The sequence below is a fragment of the Triturus cristatus genome, chromosome 4_1 (genome assembly GCF_964204655.1).
Source record: "Triturus cristatus chromosome 4_1, aTriCri1.1, whole genome shotgun sequence".
NCBI classification, from domain to species: domain Eukaryota; kingdom Metazoa; phylum Chordata; class Amphibia; order Caudata; family Salamandridae; genus Triturus; species Triturus cristatus.
Genome location: NC_140585.1, coordinates 9,722,710 through 9,742,925, shown reverse-complemented (window position 1 = coordinate 9,742,925; position 20,216 = coordinate 9,722,710). Strand labels below are relative to the sequence as shown.

General features: G+C 49.1%; 1 long non-coding RNA gene across 1 annotated transcript in view; it reads left to right on the top strand.

The window, feature by feature from the left end:
* Nucleotides 1-17,103, top strand: part of LOC146839287 (uncharacterized) — a 43,919-nt gene extending 26,816 nt beyond the window's left edge. Inside the window, exon 2 of the long non-coding RNA XR_014981056.1 lies at nucleotides 16,068-17,103. This is a non-coding gene — a long non-coding RNA (uncharacterized LOC146839287). The remainder of the gene's footprint in view (nucleotides 1-16,067) is intronic.
* The last annotated feature ends 3,113 nt before the right edge of the window (nucleotides 17,104-20,216 follow it).

Sequence of the window (20,216 nt, the reverse complement as noted above, 5' to 3'; positions counted from 1 at the left end):
CTCAGGGAGGGACTGCGGCACGAGGGTCACAGCTCCGGCGAGGGAAAGGACACCACAGTCCAGCAGCAGGCGAGTGAAGATCAGGTAGAGCCCAATGGTCCTGGGGCTCAGTTCAGGGGGCAAGCTCGGTTCCAAGCCCTTGGAGATCGTTTTGGAAAAGCACAAGTCTTGAAAGTAAAAATAAAGCAAAGTCTTCAGCAACAGTTTCTCTTCTCCCCTTTGGCAGCAAGGTCACCACTGCAGGCCAATCCCCCAGGATAGGGACAGTCTTCCTCCTACAGCTTTCCCGGTGCCTCCTCCTCAGGCAGAGATTCTTCTTGGTCAAAAGCGGATCTAGTTTCTTAGGAGCAGGGCTCCTCCATTTATACCACAAATCTTTTGTTCTCCCAGGCCAGGGGGGCCCTTGCCTAGTTCAGTCCGGTTTCTGAGCACTTTGTTTACGTGATGCAGGCTTCTTCTTTCAGAGCGCAGGCCAGAGTTATCAGACGCTCCACAGGGGGCGGAGCCGGCATTGAGGCAGCAGAGCACTGTCCTATTCAGAGCCTAGGAGCACTCCTCCCACCCATCTACCTGTCGATCGTCCTATTCATACCAGGCTACCTAGCCCTGCCCATCTGGGTTCCCCCAGCCCTGTCACTCACACCAGCCAGACATCAGATACACATCACGCAGAGGCGGCTGAAATGGTTAGGCAAGCAAAGGCCAACTTTCTAAAAGTGACATTTGCAAACCCGGAATATTAAAATAAACCTTGCGAAAAGATGTGCCTTATCATTCCGAGTTCAGGCATACTAAACTCGATCTCCTACCATGTTCCCTGGGTCGGTTAGGATCATAGGGTGTAATAATCCAGGCCGCCCATACTGGCCTATGAGAACAGGGTAGCCTTACAGTAGTGAACAACAAAATGGCGGTCATTCACTACCAGGACATGCCATGCATCTAGGCTTGTCCTACCTCAGGCTCACAATGCACCCTGCCCGTGGGCCTACCAGAGGGGTGACTAACATGCAGCTAAGGGAAGGTTTCAGGGACCGGCAAGTGTGGGCACTTGTCGGTCGGCGCGTCAGTACCAGACTGCACGCAGGTTCTGCGGTGGCAGACCTTAGACGTATTTTACCGGCCGCTTCTGTGGGTGGCTCAACCCGTGCTGCAAGCCCACCAGCGGCGTTTGCCTTTACATGCCCTGGCGCTCCTGGCGCACTTTACTGGGGTCTGATAGTAAATCAAACAATCCAATCATGGAATCCAACCAACATATACAATTTACAAAGGGAGCACTCGCACCGCGACACTGGTTGGCAGTGGCACAGCGCGCTGAGCGGCCAACACCATAAAATCACATGAGGCACAGCGACAAAAAGAGGGAGGGAGACTCACGCCAAGGTGCCAGGTCTAACACGTGTCCCCTCCAGCTGAAAAGTGGGGGGAACTACCCTACCCCAGGGAGTTCCTCATCACTAAGGCGGAAAAATCTGGACAGACCGTCAGCATTGGCGTGATCCGTACCAGGGCGATGTTCCACCGTGAAATTCATCCCCTGTAGGGAAATGGACCACCTCAACAGCTTTGGATTCTCACCCCTCATATGCATCAACCATCTGAGGGGCCTGTGGTCCGTCTGAACCCGGAAGTGAGACCCAAACAAGTAGGGTCTTAGCTTCTTCAGCGCCCAGACCACAGCAAATGCCTCACGCTCAATAGCACTCCACCTCTGTTCCCGTGGAAGTAACCTCCTGCTAAGAAAGGCTACGGGTTGATCTAGGCCCTCCTCATTAATCTGTGAAAGAACAGCCCCCACACCATGCTCTGAAGCGTCTGTCTGAACGATAAACTCTTTGGAGAAGTTGGGAGCCAAGAGCACGGGCGCCGTGCACATAGCAGTTTTCAAGGCCTCAAAAGCTCTCTGACAGGTGTCAGTCCAGATCACCTTCCTGGGCTGCTTCTTCGAAGTCAGCGCTGTCAAGGGGGCAACCATGTTGCCATACCCCTTGACAAACCTCCTGTAGTACCCGGTGAGACCTAGGAAGGCTCTCACCTCGGTCTGGGTTTTGGGCGCCTCCCAATTCAGGATGGTTTCTATCTTGGGCTGAAGGGGTGCCACCTGGCCACTCCCAACTTGGTGCCCCAAGTACACCACGGAACCCTGCCCGATCTGGCACTTACTCGCCTTGATCGTGAGGCCTGCCTTCCGCAGCGCCATCAACACTTCCCAGAGGTGTCGCAAGTGTTCCTCCCACGTGGAGCTGAACACGGCGATGTCATCTAGGTAGACTGCACTGAACGAATCCAGCCCAGCCAACACCTGGTTGACCAATCTCTGGAAGGTGGCAGGGGCATTCTTCATCCCAAATGGCATAACCCGGAACTGGTAGTGCCCATCTGGGGTGGAAAATGCTGACCTCTCTTTGGCCCCCTCGGTCAAGGCGATCTGCCAATACCCAGACGTTAGATCAAACGTGCTGAGGTAGTTGGCAGCCCCTAGCCGATCGATGAGCTCATCAGCTCTGGGGATGGGGTGTGCGTCAGTCCTAGTGACTGAATTGAGTCCTCTGTAGTCCACACAGAACCGGAGTTCAGGTGTGGCTCCCGGCGCTGCAGCCTTTGGGACCAAGACCACGGGGCTGGCCCAAGGACTGCTAGAAGACTCAATGACCCCGAGTGCAAACATCTTGGAGACCTCCTCCTTGATGCATGTCCTCACCCTGTCAGTCACCCTGTAGGCCTTGTGCCGCACAGGTGGGCTATCCCCAGTGTCCACATCATGGACGCACCAATCAGTGACACCAGGGACCAGGGAAAACAGATCAGAAAATTGTCCCAGCAACTGGCGACAATCATTCTGTTGCTCAGGGGTCAGGGTGGAAGAGAGGATGACACCATCCACTGACCCATCTTGCTCCTTGGCTGACAGGAGGTCAGGAAGAGGTTCTGTCTCCTCTTCCATCCCCGCATCTGTTGCCAAGAGCATGCCCACTTGGGACCTCTCCAAGTGGGGCTTAAGGCGGTTGACATGTAGGACCCGTAAGGGGTTCCTGGGAGTCTTCAGGTCCACCACGTAGGTAACAGGACTCTTGCGCTCCACCACCTCAAAGGGACCGGTCCACTTATCCTGGAGCGCACATGGCTCCACGGGGGCCAAGACCCATACTTTCTGCCCAGGCTGAAGCTCTACCAGAGTGGCATTCTGGTCGTACCACCGCTTCATCTCCTCCTGGCTGGCTTCCAGATTTGCCTCAGCAAGTTGCCTGAAACGCCTAGTCTGATTCCTGAAGGCCAGCATGTAGCTATATACATTCTGGGGAGGTTTCCTGGGAGATTGCTCCCAGCCTTCCTTGACCAGACTTAGAGGTCCTCTGACGGAGTGACCATACAGAAGCTCAAAGGGACTGAACCCCAGAGACTTCTGTGGCACCTCGCGGTAAGCGAAGAGAAGGCATGGTAAGAGGACGTCCCACTTGCGCCTCATGGGTCCTTCTAGGCCCATTATCATGCCTTTGAGGGTTCGGTTGAATCTCTCAACCAACCCGTTTCCTTGGGGGTGGTAAGGTGTGGTGAACTTGTAGGTTACACCACACACTTGCCAAAGAGATTTCATGTACTTGGACATGAAATTGGTACCTCGGTCAGACACCACCTCTAGAGGGAATCCCACTCGGGAGAAAATTCCCATCAGTGCACGTCCCACCACGGGGGCCGTCACTGTCCTCAGAGGAATGGCTTCCGGGTACCGGGTGGCATGGTCCACCAGGACCAGGATGAACCTATTGCCCATCGCTGTCCTGGGGTCCAGTGGCCCTACAATGTCAATCCCCACTCGCTGGAATGGAGTACCGACCACAGGGAATGGCTGGAGTGGAGCCTTCTGCTTCCTCCCACTCTTTCCACTTGCCTGGCAAGTCTGGCATGTCCTGCAGTGAGTATCCGAACTCCTGCGCATTTGAGGCCAATAAAAGTGGGTGACAAGCCTTTCAAAGGTCTTGTCCTGCCCCAAATGCCCTGCCAATGGCACATCGTGAGCCAGCCCCAGTAGGAAGGCTCTGAAGTCCTGGGGTACCACCAGCGCACGGGCTGACCCAGGCTCAGCAACCTTAGGCTCTGTATATAGGAGGTCGTTCTCCCAGTAAATGAAATGCGATCCTGACTGATCACCTGCGGCCTGGGCTGCAGCCTGCTGCCGCATACCCACGAGAGAAGGGCACTCCTTCTGTGCTTTACAAAAGTCCTCCCTGGTGGGACCCCCTTCCTGCTGCCAATGGGTCAGCTCCGGCAGGTCTCCCAGTTCAGCTATTTGTTCCCCTGTAGGCTCCAGGGCATCCCCCTCAAGGTCTGCTTCCTCCTGGACCGTGGGGACGTCAGGGGCCGGCTTCCCGCGCCCCTTGCTCCTTCTCTCTGAGGCCGGCTCCTGGGCCTCCCTCTCAGGCTCCAGGACCTCTCGAGTACCTCTACTGGCTGCCATGGACCGTGTGGTGACACACGCCCAATCCGGCATACCCAACATCTCCAGGTGAGCACTTCGCTCCACCTGAGCCCAAGGTGAGCTCTCCAAATCGTTCCCTAACAAACAGTCTACAGGCATGGCGGGCCTCACAGCTACCTGAAGAGTACCAGAGACCCCCCCCCCACTCGAAGGGAACCTGAGCCACCTTGCAGTGTCTCTCTGTGTTGTCAGTGGCAACAACGGGATAGAATGCATTGGGGACCACCTGCTCCTGAGACACCAGGTGACACCTGACAGCTGTCACACTGGCTCCTGTATCTCTAAGAGCTTCCACCCTATGGCCATTTATGGTCACCCACTGCCTGTACTTCTTAGTGTTCTCAGGCAGCTGGGTTGGAGGGACCACTTCACGGTCTCCTAGCGAGACCAGGGACATCTCTGCGGGACCCCACCCACCTTGGACATCCCTCTCCTCCCCCAAGGCGACACTAGTCACCTGCCGGGGTGGAGCACCAGTGGGTGCTGGTTTACCAAACAATGGACACTTTACATCAGAGGCAAAATGCCCCAAATTGTTACACCTGTAACACCTTACGGGCCCCTTCTGAACAGGAGGACCTGTCGGGGCCCCGGTCGGTTTCTGGGGTGGGGGAGGCTGAGAACCCTTCCCTTGGTTCCCTTGGGGATTATTTTGGGGCCCTTTTTGGAACTGCTTCTGTTTACCCCTGTCCCCCCCACTCTTCTGCTGGGGACCCTGCCCACCTTTGGCGGAATCTCCCACGGTACCCTTGTGGACCCTGGTACTGACCCAGCGGTCCGCCTCCTCAGCAAGCTTCCTCAGGTTAGTCAGCTTACTATCGATCAGGTGCTGGCGTAGCTCAGGAAAACAATTACTGGACAAGTGCTCCCATGCCATTAGATCAAGAAGCCCTTGATAATCATTCACCTTACTACCCTTTACCCAACCATCCAGCGCTCTGCAAAAGAAGGTCACATACTCCACATACGTACTATTGGGAATCTTAGTGCAACCCCTGAACCTCTGTCTATATAACTCAGGGGTCAACCCATACCTAGCCATCAATGCTTCCTTCATATGGGAATAAGAGTTACGGACATCAATAGGTAAATCTAGCAGTGTGTCCCGCCCTTCACTCAGGAACCTTCCCCACAACCCCGCTCCCCAATCTTTCTCAGGGACCCGGTGGGAAGACATGGCTACCTCGTAGGCTCTGAACCACTGCCCGATGTCGTCATTCCTGAAGAACTCCTTCACTACATCCTTGGGAATATAAACTCTTGGTTCCGCCGGTCCTGGCGGTGTGCTGCCACCAGAGGGATTAAGCTCCAAACTTTTTGCTTTCAGCTCCAGCTCCCTCAGCTTCATGTCATGCTCTAATTGTAGTTTCTTTTCTTCCATGGCTAATCTTTGTTTTTCCATATCCATCTGCCCATGAAGTTTTGCCATTTCCACCTCGTGTGCCCGGGTTGCTGCCCTGTCCGCCAACTCTTCTGGCGACAGGCATCTGCCAAACTCATGGACACTTTCTGGTGGAACCACTTCCACCTGATTCTCTGGTGCCTTTGACTCATACCAGGCCCTCAGCGCCTTCACAAATTGCTCCTTCTTCTTCAATCCAGTTTGGGCAATCCTGAACTTGGAGCAAAGACCTTTCAAGTCTTCATTGGTACGATCCAGAAGTGCGCCTTCTTCCCAATCTACGTCTTCAAATCCAGAGATTATGGAAGCCGCCCTTCCGGCGGAGTGTGAACCAGGCATGGCTCTAACAACGGAGATACTTGGCAAAACAAAAACAAATGCTAGCCTTGTGGCTGTGTTACTGGTCTGCTCTTACTACGTGGTGATCAGTGATTCACTATACGCAAACCACAAATGCAAATCCGTAAATCCCACCGCTGCCACCAATGTTAGAAATGAGGGGCCTCTGGTTGACGCAGGTGTGAACCCACAACAAGCAGGGACCCTTTACTTCTTGTCAGGGCGAAGGATGACTCCCCAGAATAACCCCTGCTCACCCTCTAGGTGCGTGGCGCGAGCAGTCTAGGCTAAGTCTCAGGCGTACACGGTTAAGCAAATACAATTACACATACAGTAAACCCCTTGCATGCACCACAAATGGACACCAATCCGGTAGTATATAAAAATAAGCTTTTATGTAGTTTCAGCAGAGTTAAATACAAGGCCCAGTAACGTTGAACTGATGGGGCCACAATTCTTAGGAATACGGTAAAGTTCTCTTTGTTGTGGAAAGTTCTTTAGGCGCGCACAAGGTAACTGTAGGCCTCCGCGCACTCCGTGCGGAAGCGGCGACCGGGAAGCCCACTGCAGATGACAGGGAAATCAGAACGTTGCGGACCCTGGATCCGATGCGAGCTCGTGGTCGAGGTTGTGAGTACAGTACCTTGTTTCTTGACGCGAAGGTGGGTGCGGGATTTCAGCGGCTCTTCGACAGAAGAGCGAGGCGGCGTCCGGGGCTCCCACACTTCACGAGGGGTGTCTGGTCTTCAGGCTCACGGCAAGAGCGGGGTGTTGCAGGTGGCGGGTGAACAAAGCGGGGCAGCCGGGCACGCAGATACGTCCGGGCCGTCCGAGGCTTGGAGATGCTCACAAACGCCGATTCCGGCGGGAGGGTGAAGGTGCACAGCGAGCCTCCAGCGAGCGAGGTGACAGGGGCAGCCCAGCACAGCGTAGGGGGAGCGGCTCCGATCGAGCGTGGCTCTTCCCAAGGCGGGGGCGGCTAAGCAGTCCTGGTCACGGCTCAGGGAGGGACTGCGGCACGAGGGTCACAGCTCCGGCGAGGGAAAGGACACCACAGTCCAGCAGCAGGTGAGTGAAGATCAGGTAGAGCCCAATGGTCCTGGGGCTCAGTTCAGGGGGAAAGCTCGGTTCCAAGCCCTTGGAGATCGTTTTGGAAAAGCACAAGTCTTGAAAGTAAAAATAAAGCAAAGTCTTCAGCAACAGTTTCTCTTCTCCCCTTTGGCAGCAAGGTCACCACTGCAGGCCAATCCCCCAGGATAGGGACAGTCTTCCTCCTACAGCTTTCCCGGTGCCTCCTCCTCAGGCAGAGATTCTTCTTGGTCAAAAGCGGATCTAGTTTCTTAGGAGCAGGGCTCCTCCATTTATACCACAAATCTTTTGTTCTCCCAGGCCAGGGGGGCCCTTGCCTAGTTCAGTCCGGTTTCTGAGCACTTTGTTTACGTGATGCAGGCTTCTTCTTTCAGAGCGCAGGGCAGAGTTATCAGACGCTCCACAGGGGGCGGAGCCGGCATTGAGGCAGCAGAGCACTGTCCTATTCAGAGCCTAGGAGCACTCCTCCCACCCATCTACCTGTCGATCGTCCTATTCATACCAGGCTACCTAGCCCTGCCCATCTGGGTTCCCCCAGCCCTGTCACTCACACCAGCCAGACATCAGATACACATCACGCAGAGGCGGCTGAAATGGTTAGGCAAGCAAAGGCCAACTTTCTAAAAGTGACATTTGCAAACCCGGAATATTAAAATAAACCTTGCGAAAAGATGTACCTTATCATTCCGAGTTCAGGCATACTAAACTCGATCTCCTACCATGTTCCCTGGGTCGGTTAGGATCATAGGGTGTAATAATCCAGGCCGCCCATACTGGCCTATGAGAACAGGGTAGCCTTACAGTAGTGAACAACAAAATGGCGGTCATTCACTACCAGGACATGCCATGCATCTAGGCTTGTCCTACCTCAGGCTCACAATGCACCCTGCCCGTGGGCCTACCAGAGGGGTGACTAACATGCAGCTAAGGGAAGGTTTCAGGGACCGGCAAGTGTGGGCACTTGTCGGTCGGCGCGTCAGTACCAGACTGCACGCAGGTTCTGCGGTGGCAGACCTTAGACGTATTTTACCGGCCGCTTCTGTGGGTGGCACAACCCGTGCTGCAAGCCCACCAGCGGCGTTTGCCTTTACATGCCCTGGCGCTCCTGGCGCACTTTACTGGGGTCTGATAGTAAATCAAACAATCCAATCATGGAATCCAACCAACATATACAATTTACAAAGGGAGCACTCGCACCGCGACACTGGTTGGCAGTGGCACAGCGCGCTGAGCGGCCAACACCATAAAATCACATGAGGCACAGCGACAAAAAGAGGGAGGGAGACTCACGCCAAGGTGCCAGGTCTAACAACTTCCATAATAAAAAAAGCGCAATCTTTCGGCTGCCGAAACTTCTTTAAATTAAAACCTAGGAAATAAACATAACATCTTTCCCACCCACACAAAACAACATATAATTCACTTAATAACATTACTACTAACATTCTACTATCAAATGAAACACATTAAACACTTTAATGTTTACATTTCTGACTGGGCCTCTATTACCTAAATCGAGATAAACAGTCTATACCAAACTATCGCGTATAAAACATCATAACATCAATAACAAATCTCTAAACACTCTAAATAGACTCTAACTACCTTCGACATAAATTTAAACTATAGTTAAAATGAAGAAATTAAATCTTACCTTGCTTGACGTGAAGCAGCTTCCAACCGCAAGCTTCTCCCCTTCCAAATGACCCAAAACAACAGCGTGCGATTACAAAATAGAAGACAAATATGGCAGCTCTAAACATAGCACATTAATACATTTTAATTAATAAAAATGTGTTTTCACATATTATAAATATTATTGTATTTTATTTAATAACTACAAATAATATTTTATTTTACACTACTTTAAAACTTTGTAAAATTATAATAATAAATATTATAACACGTATAATAATTAGTATAATTCCATAAAATGCAAAATATGTTGATTTTTGTTTTTTTGTAACCTGTACTACATTATTTATGTTATTATGAAAATATAGATTGTCGAAACAAATTACAATGTAAACCATATGCAATAATTATAAATATTCATATTAAATATATGAATATTAATAATTTAAAAGTATAATATAATTGTAAAAAGAATAAAATAATGTTTACTTCTCTCAATTGCATTACAATTTTTTTTTTAAAAATCTTACATACATGACAATATATGTGATAATATAAAAAATATTAAAAGAAAACAATTATTGACAGTATTTTCTAAAAGTATGTTATATTTAAAAAAGTATAACAACTTTTATAAATGTACATGATTTTGGATCCAAAATTAATTTTCAAATATATTAAAAAATGAAGTCATGTACTAAAATATGTATAATTTATTGTTGTTCTATAATTATTGAAAAATAATTTTATATTATTTCTGCAATAAAGTATAATTATTATTTTGTTATTTATTGTTTTTATATGTAATAAAACATGTTACTTACATTTACATACTATCTTTTCTTCATAATACATATTTTACAAAATGAATAGGTCTGTTGTTTAATATATATTTATATAAATTAGAATGTATTAAACAATGTATCATACTTAATATGTTATTCTTTATTAATTTCATACACAAGTTTATTTAATTTATGTGTTTATACTAACTTGTATTTAATGTTTTTAATATTTGATAATTGTAATTCATCCAAAATTACTTTAACAACACCAATTTACATAAATACAATTTACATACTAAACACTAAACATAATTAATTTACAATTCCCACTCCAGTCAGTATTCAATTGAAATAGGTGCTGGACACTAAAATTAATTAATGTACTATTCCCACTCCAGTCAGGATTAAATTGAGGTAGGTGCTGGACACTAAACTGAATTAATTTACTTTTCCCACTCCAGTGAGAATTAAATTGGGGTGGGTGCTGGACACTAAATTTAATTAATTTACTATTCCCACTCCAGTCAGTATTAAATTGAAATAGGTGCTGGACACTAAACTTAATTAATTTACTATTCCTACTCCAGTCAGAATTAAATTGGGGAATATGCTGGACACTAAACTTAATTAATTTACTATTCCCACTCCAGTCAGTATTAAATTATAATAGGTGCTGGACATTAAACTTAATGAATTTACTATTCCCACTCCAGTCATAATTAAATTGGGGACTATGCTGGACACTAAATTAATTAATATACTATTCCCACTCCAGTCAGTATTAAATTGAAATAGGTGCTGGACACTAAACTTAATTAATTTACTATTCCCACTCCAGTCAGTATTAAATTGAAATAGGTGCTGGACACTAAACTTAATTAATTTACTATTCCCACTCCAGTCAGGATTATATTTGAGGTAGGTGCTGGACACTAAACTGAATTAATTTACTATTCCCACTCCAGTTAGAATTAAATTGAGGTAGGTGCTGGACACTAAACTTAATTAATTTACTATTCCCACTCAAATCAGGTTTAAATTGGGGTAGGTATTGCACACTAAACTTAATTAATTTACTATTCCCACTCCAGTCAGGATTAAATTGGGGTAGGTGCTGGACACTAAACTTAATTAATATACTATTCCATTCCAATCAGTATTAAATTGTGGTAGGTGCTTGACACTAAACTTAATCCAGCCGCAAAACGTACCAACTGACACGGACCCAGAATGGAGACCGACCGACACGGACCGGCACTGTACGACCCGTGCACTACGATGCAACGCGTGTGAATTACAACCGACACGTACGGAATACAAGCCGTACGACCGAGCCGTAGGGAAAACAGTGATTTGCCCAAAAACGGATGCGATTAGCACCGACTGACACGCACCAGGAATGAACCTGACCGACATGTACCCCGCGATGTCCGATCCGCGCAGTACGATGCAATGCATGTAAAACCAGACTGACTCGCACGGAGCCCAAGCCGCATGACCGACATGCACAGAAAACAGGGACCTGAAGCAATAGAGATCTCTGCGACCGACGCGTATGAAACACAGAAGAAAGTCAGCGTGAAAGACCCGGAGAAGTCCGCACGAGCCAACATCAGCGTCTGTCTCGGTCAGAAGAATGTCTGCTTCAAGCCTAGAAAACCCAAAGGAAAAAATACAAAGAAAAGGACCAAACAAGCAATGACAAAGTCAATAAATATTTTAAAAAAAACTTTGAACAAAGACACACCCACAACTGCAGCTATATAAAGGACACCAATCACTACCACGATCCTTTGCAAATTCAAGACAACAGTCAGCAGAGAACACCATCACACAGCAACCACACACACACTCGTCACACAACTTTCACACCATTAGCACTTCACCAAAAGCACTCACACATACACCTAGCAAAACCGACACTCACTCACCCACCCTCACTTGCAACCTCACACACACATCACTCACCACCACCACCCATCACTATGCCCCCAAAAGAAGAATCCACAGTTCACAGATAGTGAGTTAGAAGTGCTGGTAGACAAGATCATCAGAGTAGAGCCACATTTGTTTGGTACATTGGTCCAAAGGACCCCCATGTCACAGAAAACAAAGATGTGGGCGAGGATTGTGGACAAGGTGAACGCACAAGCACCAATGTTGCGCACAAAGGATGATATCCAGAACAGGTGGTATGACGTGCGCAGGAGGGTCAAGAAACTGATCGAGAAAGATCACGCCGTGAGTCAGCGCACTGGTGGTGGCCCTCCTGCCAAACCAGTATTCTTCAGGTCCTGGGAGGAGAAGGTGCGGGACATCCTACCACCAGAGAGCGTCCATGGTCTAGCAGACATACAAGAGCCTGCTGAGTACACAACCAACATACTCAATATTGTGTGGCAAGGGGACAGTGAAACCGTGCACTGTTAGCAAAGCCACAGTTACCAATAGATAATCATCCCAAGATGTATATGCTAGTCAGACAAATACAATACCTGCCATCTCATAGTGACTTGTAACTGTGTCATGCCATGTACAAACCTACCAACAAATAGAGCAAGGCAGTGGCACACAGCTAAATAAACACTGTCAGACAGTTTGCCACCACAAACACTGCAGCTGACTGACAGGAAGGAATAGTGGGTATGCAGGTGAAGTGAGTGTATCCAAAAGCATGATGGGGTTTGTAGTCACAGATAATGCTCCCCCTCCCAATTGGCCCATCAAGATCTCTCTGAACCATGCCCACATTACAGGGAGTGGAAAATGACGACAAGATGGCTGACACTGGGTCCTGCTGTAGGGAGCACAAGGCCCTGGTAGGGGTTGTGTGCAAATCAGAAGCAGGATACCACTGCCTGACATCCTGAAAGACAACTTGCATGCCCTCCAATGGAAGCACGTTTCATGGTGGGATGTCTGGCCGGGTGGGAAGGAGGACTGACAGCGCTGACCATACTTACCAGCATGTGGGGACACACACACCCCTCAACACAAACTCCACACAACTCACCCGGTAGACTGCATTGACTCACACTATAGTGAAATATCACCCAAAGATACACTGCACTGGGTGCTGCCGTGTGAAGCACAGGGGCTTGTAGCCAAACAAACACCAGGACTTCACAGTCAGCCATCTTGCCATTGCTGTCACACTCCCTCACAGGGAAGCAGAGTCAAGAGGGAGGACGTATGGGCATGCCGGCAAAGGGGGTGTAGCCAAAAACATGATGGGAGTTGCAGTCACAGACATTCCCCACCCACCCACATGGCCCAGCAAGCTCACACTGAACCATGCTCGCCTCACAAGGAGTGGGAATGAACTGACAAGATGTCTGACACTGGGCTCTGTTGTGGGGAGCACAAGGCCCTGCTGGGAACTGGGCACCAACAAACACCAGGACTGCACAGTCAGCCATCTTGCCATTGCTGTCAAACCCCCTCACAGGGAAGCAGAGTCAAAAGGAAGGAGGTATGGTCATGCTGGGAAGGGGGGTTGTTAGACTTGGGGGTCTCTAGTTGGCACAGGTATGCACTTGTGACAAATAGGGACCCTCGCCTCTAGTCAGGGTAAAGGGGTACACTCCTAAAATAACCCCTGCTCACCCCCTTGGTTGCTTGGCACGAGCAGACAGGCTTATCTCAGAGGCAGTGTGTAAAGCATTTGTGAACACATACAGTAACCAAGTGACAACACTACAGATGGACACCACACAGGTTTTATATCAAAAATAAGTATTCTTTATATAGATTTACCACAAGACCATAAATGACAAAAATACACAATACTGTTACTTTAAGATGGTAGAATTTAGCTTAGTTCTCTTTAGTTCTTAAATGCGACACTTTAAGTCAACGTACCTTTTAGATGCGACACACAGGGCAACGAAAGTGTGGAAACGATGTTGATGCGTTGAAGATTTTGGTGCAAAGAAATAAAGACGTGAAGATCTTCCAGATGCGGCACGCTTCTCCGATGTTGCGAGAAGACTTGATTCGATGCGTCAGCTGCAGCGTCGACACACTTTACGCGATGCGACAACAGCGGCTTTGGCGGCGACACTCTTCTCTGACGTTGCGAGACGCTTCCTCTCGATGCGACAGCTTGCAGCGGCGATAAACTTTACGTGATGCGACGACAACAGCTCCGACGGCGGCACACTTCTACGTGGATGCGAGGCGCTTTTCTTGATGCGGTGCAATGCGTCAGCAACGATGGCTGCGATAGCGACACGCTTCTTCAACGATGTGAGACTCTTCTCTTGATGCGGTGCAATGCGTCAGCTACGATGGCTGCGATGGCGACACGTTTCTTCAGCGTTGCGAGACACTTCTTCGATGATGTGAGACGCTTCCGCTCGATGCAACAACTGCAGCGGCGAAACATTTTACACGATGCGACGACAACAGCTCAGACGGCGGCACGCTTCTCCTTCTTGAGTCGTGCTTCCAGCTCCTTGCGACACGCAGTCCTTCAGAAGGCCCCAAAACAGCAGCAGGCACTTCCAAAGAACTCTAGGGAGCTGGTGGGTGAAGTCTGTTGTTCCTGAGACTTCAGCAAGAGGCAAGCTCTTTTCCAAGCCCTTGGAGATCCTTCACAAGTTCAGCAAAAGTACACGCAAAGTTCCTTTTTCCTCTCTTTGGCAGTAGGCAACCCGTGCAGGCCAATCCCCCAGTTTCAGGGATAGTCTCTCCTCAGTTTCTTCTTGGTTCCTCTCCTCAGCAGAGTTTCTTCTTGTTTCCCAAAGTGATCTAAATTCTTGGGATCAGGGTCCCAATACTTATACCCCCAAATCCTTTGTCCTCTGAGGGCAGAGGGGCCTTTGCCTTGTTCAAACCGGTTCTGGTCAGTCCTGGAGCACTTTGTTTACCTGACTCCTTCTTTCCTTTCAGAGTGCAGGGCAGAAACATCAGATGCACCACAGGAGGTTGAGTCAGCATTGTAGAGGGAAGGCACAGCCCTATTCAGGTCCCAGGTCCAGCTCCTCCCTCCCATCTAGATGCAGATCTCTCTATTCACCACTGGGACACCTCACCCTGTCTCCTGGAATTCCCCAGCCCTGTCACTCAAACTCCAGACAAGGAATACACAGCCTAGCAGAGGCAGGTTTGAATGGTTAGACAAGAAAATACCTGCTTTCTAAAAGTGGTATTTTCAAACACAGAATGTTAAAACCAACTTCACTAAAAGATGTGTTTTATCATTTTGAGTTCAGGCATACTAAATTCGAATTTCCACCATGTTCCCTGAGTCAGTTAGGATTATAAGATGTAATAACCAAACTGCCCATTCTGGCCTATGGAGAACAGGTAGCCTTGCAATAGTGAAAAACGAAAATGGCTGTAATTCACTATTAGAACATGCCACACACACCAGGACATGTCCTACCTTATCCTTACAATGCGCCCTGCCCTTGGGCCTACCATAGGGGTGTCTGATATGAAGAAAAGGGAAGGTTTAGGGACTGGCAAGTGGGTGTACTTGCCCAGTCAGCATGACAGTACCAGACTGCACGCAGGCTCTGCAATGGCAGACCTTGGACACACTTTTACAGGCTGCTTCTGTGGGTGGCACAACCAGTGCTGCAAGCCCACCAGCAGTATTTGGATTTACAAGCCCTGGGCACTCCTGGTGCACTGTACTAGGGTCTGACAGGTAAACCAAACCAGCCAATCATAGAATCCCTAATCCTTCAATTTACAATAGGGAGGGCATATGCACTTTAGCACTGATCAGCAGTGGTAAAGTGCCCAGAGTCATACAACAGCCAACAACAGGTCAGAAAATATATAGGAGGAAGGCAAAAAGTTCACCAGACTCATTAACGATGGTGACATCATCACTTGTATGAAATGAGATGTGAACTAGGAACACTGTAAAAAAACACTTTCTCCCAAGAGATCACAGGCATACTGGACTGTGACCATGTCGTACCAATACACCAATGTGACACACAAAGACTAGCAAAATCTGCTACCACACATGCCCCAATCTTACAACATATCCTCAGTGGAATTGCACGTATGTCCTTGTCAAAGGTCAAATGTGTACAGGGATGGCACACCTGTGTCAGCAACGTGATGGTCTTTGAGTAGTAATGGCCATGTACAGCCAAATCTACACATGAGCTGGGCATGCACACACTTCGACATGCATATTGAAATGCTTCATGTTGGCTGGGCAGTGTGCCACAACAATATCAATCTCTGCCCGTGACAACGTTGGACAAAGCAGTGTACAGGCACGCATCCTGACGTACAGTAGAAAATGTCATGTATGTGAACCATTGATGCCTGTAGAAACATAACTTACATTGTGTGTCTCTTCCAAACACAGGTGGTGCTGGGGACACAGCAGCAAATGAAGAGGAGTCCCTGTCCCAGACTCTGGTGGACCCTCAGCTCTCTGGTGTAGATCTGTCTCTGTCCTCTTCGGATGACGACTAACAACCTGGCACCTCCAGTGTGAGTCATCATGCAGCACCAGCAGTACCAACATCTGCACCCCCTGTACCCACGCCTCCAGCATCTGGCAACAGACAGGGCACCCCCGCCAACATGGACAGACCAAGGCCACAGAGTACCGACAGCAAAGGGACACAGGACCCCCAGGAAGCTACAGACAACACCACCAGCAACAACACCCAAGGGGGCCCAGTGTCACCCGTGCGTGCCGCCGCAGGTCCTGCCCGTGCGGATAGGGGTGCTGGGAGGGGTGGTAGGCAGAGGGCGCACCTTGCAGAGTGGTCTGGACTGCATGACGACCCCCAACTGGCACGCATCATAGATGCATACCAGGATAGCACCGGAGGATTTGGCCAGGTAGTGGGGATCCTCAAGGACATTCAACAGGAGCAGGCTGCCCATCATGTCCGCATGGAGGCAAAGTGGGATGCACTTACTGCGGCGCATCAGGACATACTCAAATGCCTCTGCCAGATAAGCACCAACAAGTCCACACCTCCCTGTGTGGCCACAACATCTGTTGCCGCACGATCTGCCAGTGCCACAGGGAGGGAGGATGACTCTGGCGGAGAGTCCTCTGCACCTGAGGATCCCCCCCGAAGAAGAAGAGGGGTCGTCCGAAGAAGGACAAGTGAGATGCAGATGTCCATGCACATCCCCCAGGGCCTCTAAACATGTTCTGGAAAATGTTCTTTGTGCACAAACCGTTCACCTTGTCGTATCGAACACAACTCGCCTACATGACATGGAGGGTTCATGTTGGGCCAATGTAGCAGATAACTGTGGACATTTCAGCTACCAACACTTCCAACTCTACTGTGAACTTTGGATTTAAAAGCCAATATACAGCACCCACCACCCTGTGCACTATCCTCACACATGTTTGTAAATAAACTCAAAGTACACTATACTTGCTTCTGTTGTGATTCCAACTTGTTATATGTCATGGAGATGTTGATCTGCTAAACAACACATTGCATGCCAAATACTACAACAATGTGATAACCTTTATGTGAGTCATGGTGATGTGACCCATGTGAGGGAGACACACCACTATGACAACACAACACATACTCACCATGTCCATGTAACTCATCCCACACAAGGATGTTGACCTGAAATACATTGGAATGCACAGACACAACACCTATCCACAGTCAGTGGTAACAATCCCACAGGTGAGGTAAGCAAATGTCAGTCAGATGTGGGAAGACAGACAACGCACATAACAAAGCGTAGCACAGGTTCATTACACATCAGCAACATGTTTATTCCACAATATTTGCAAGGTAATTCTACGTTACAGTGGACACACGGTCACAAAGTGTCAGAGAATTGAAGTCCAGGGGTGTGTGGTACTTCACTTGATGGGAATTGACAATTTCGACACTGGTGTTGGATTCTGGGTGTTGGGGGTCAGTGTTGACCAAACAACAGGCAAAGTACCCTGGGAAGGACAGACACAAGACACAGTCAAAAGCACAGCAGAACAGGAGAGAAATGCAATACACATGCACAAAACATGTCAAAATAAACCTACGCAGAAACAAGTTAGCAGTTCAACACTATTGTAGAGTACAGACCACCTGAAAGGACACATCACTGCATGCATCCAGTCAAGTGTCACACAGACACACTCAAACAGCAACAGAGCAGCCCCAACACATTTCAGGCTAACTCAATACATTGACATAACAGCCCTGTAAACTTGCATTCAGGTGAAGAAGTTGTTGATGAGCTGTGTGTGGACATCACCCCCATCATTATCATCACTGGCATCGTGTCCCAGGCCTGGATCCTCCACAGGTGGCGGAGGTTGGTCATCGTCATCCTGGATGAGAGGCAACTTCTTCCGCACTGCCATGTTGTGTAGCATGCAGCATACAAGGATAATTTTGCACACCTTTGCAGGGTCATATGGGAGGGCCCCTTTGGTCTTGTCCAGGCAGCGGAAGCGGCTTTTCAGGAGACCAAAGGTCCGCTCAATCACCCTCCTGGTCCGACCATGTGCCTCATTGTAGCGCATCTCGGATGGTGTCACTGGGTTCCTGAGGGGTGTCAGCAACCATGGCATGTTGGGGTATCCGGAGTCACCTACACACAAACAATTGAACAATTAGCTGAGTTTTGAAAGAGGGTGGAATACAACATTGCCAAACACACACAATGGTAAACAGTCAGTACACACCTACAAGCCAGGCTCGTTGGTCTGGCATCTGTGACATCAGCGTTGCAATGCGACTACTCCTCATGATGTAGGCATCGTGCGCAGAACCGGGGAAACGTGCACACACGTGTGATACACATGTCTGCAAGACATACCACCAGAGCATTGATGGAGTGGAAATGTTTCCTGTTCCGGTATGCCTGCGCATGTGCCCGTGGTGGTACCAGGACCACATGTGTACCATCAATAGATCCGATGACGTTCGGCATCCTCCCCAGTGTATAAAAAGCATCCTTTATTTCAGTGAGTTGACCTGGGCTGGGAAACTTGATGTACAGGTCAAGGAAATGCAACATCCCCTCCAAGACATCGCGTAGCACACGACTGAACATAGTTTGCGACATACCACCAGCAGTAGCCACAGTGTATTAGAAGGTACCAGTAGCAAAGAAGTGCAGGGCTGCCATCGCCTTCACCTCTGGGGTCAGTGCTGTAGGGTATGTCCAGCCAGGTAGCAGATGTGGCGCTGACTGCTCCGCCAACTCCTCAATCAGTGGCCTGGTGAAGTGGTACCGTAGGATGCAGTCACGTTCCTGCATGGTAGCAAGGTCTGGGAACGGTCTATGGACAGCTGGTGCCCTGCAGTACAGAGATGAACAAAGGACGATTGTCGATTCATCCACCCATGTGGCTATGACCAAGCAAAATATCACATGATACATCATGACAATACACAATGTACTGAGGTGTGTGCTGTTGGTTATGGACACATATGTCACCTACATGCACATCACCTCACATCTCAAGTCCACATGTCTACATAAGTTCCAGGTAGTGCAATGGCCAATCATTGGGCTGTGTCACAGTACCTATGTACTGCTGTACGTTACAAACACACACCACAGTAACAAGTGAGGCCTGATTTCTCCAGGCATCACAGCTCTTTGACATGCAGATACCCAGGGTCCCTGTATTGCCACATGGACACTGGCATGACATGGCGTATCATGTACATGCCACAAAACAACCATGAGTCCCACAGGTAGTGGCCACTGTTGTCTCTGCTGGCCCTACATGGACGTCTCGTAGACACACACACAACATCAATGTTGATGCACAAACCACATGGATGTGGAGACTGTCACCCATTGGGCACATTTGATCATCCACATCTGAGACACAACATGCACACAGGACTGTGAGTGTACATCAGAATTGTGGCTACAGGTCTCACTGTGACGTACATACCATCAACCCCAGGACTCAGGGTGTATGATTCATGTCCTAAACATATCCAACCTGCAACTGTGTCCATGACTCATGACCATAACTGTACAGTTGTACATCACAGTGGTAATGTGCACAACACACAAAGGATTCTGTCCCCATGAACACATACAAAGCTTGGGAGTTGCTGCACTGGATTCCTATACTTATACTGAGTGTAGGGGATGGACTAACTCTAAGGCCCCACCTATGGGTAGGCCTGGGGTGAGGGTGGTTACACCCCTTCCCCTTTGTCCAGTTTTGCGCCAGAGCAGGGGCTGAGTGCCCCTGCAACCGGTTTGAACTGGGCTATGCACAGGGAAAACTTTTGTGCCCCAGGCAGTGTCTCAAAAGCATTCTGTGAATGCACTCACCCTGCCCCAATACACATCTGCCTGTCTGGGGAGGTGGTCACACCTCCCCGTGACAGGAAACCTATTGTCCAGGCCTCCCCTGCTGGAGTTTCCCCCAGCAGCAGGAGGCCAGGCCCGTGTCTGTGGAAGTGGCATCCATTTTGTAATGCCAGGCTTTGAAAGGATTTAACCGGGTTTAGTCAGTGTGAACATGTCTCTCCCTCTAGAAGGGTGG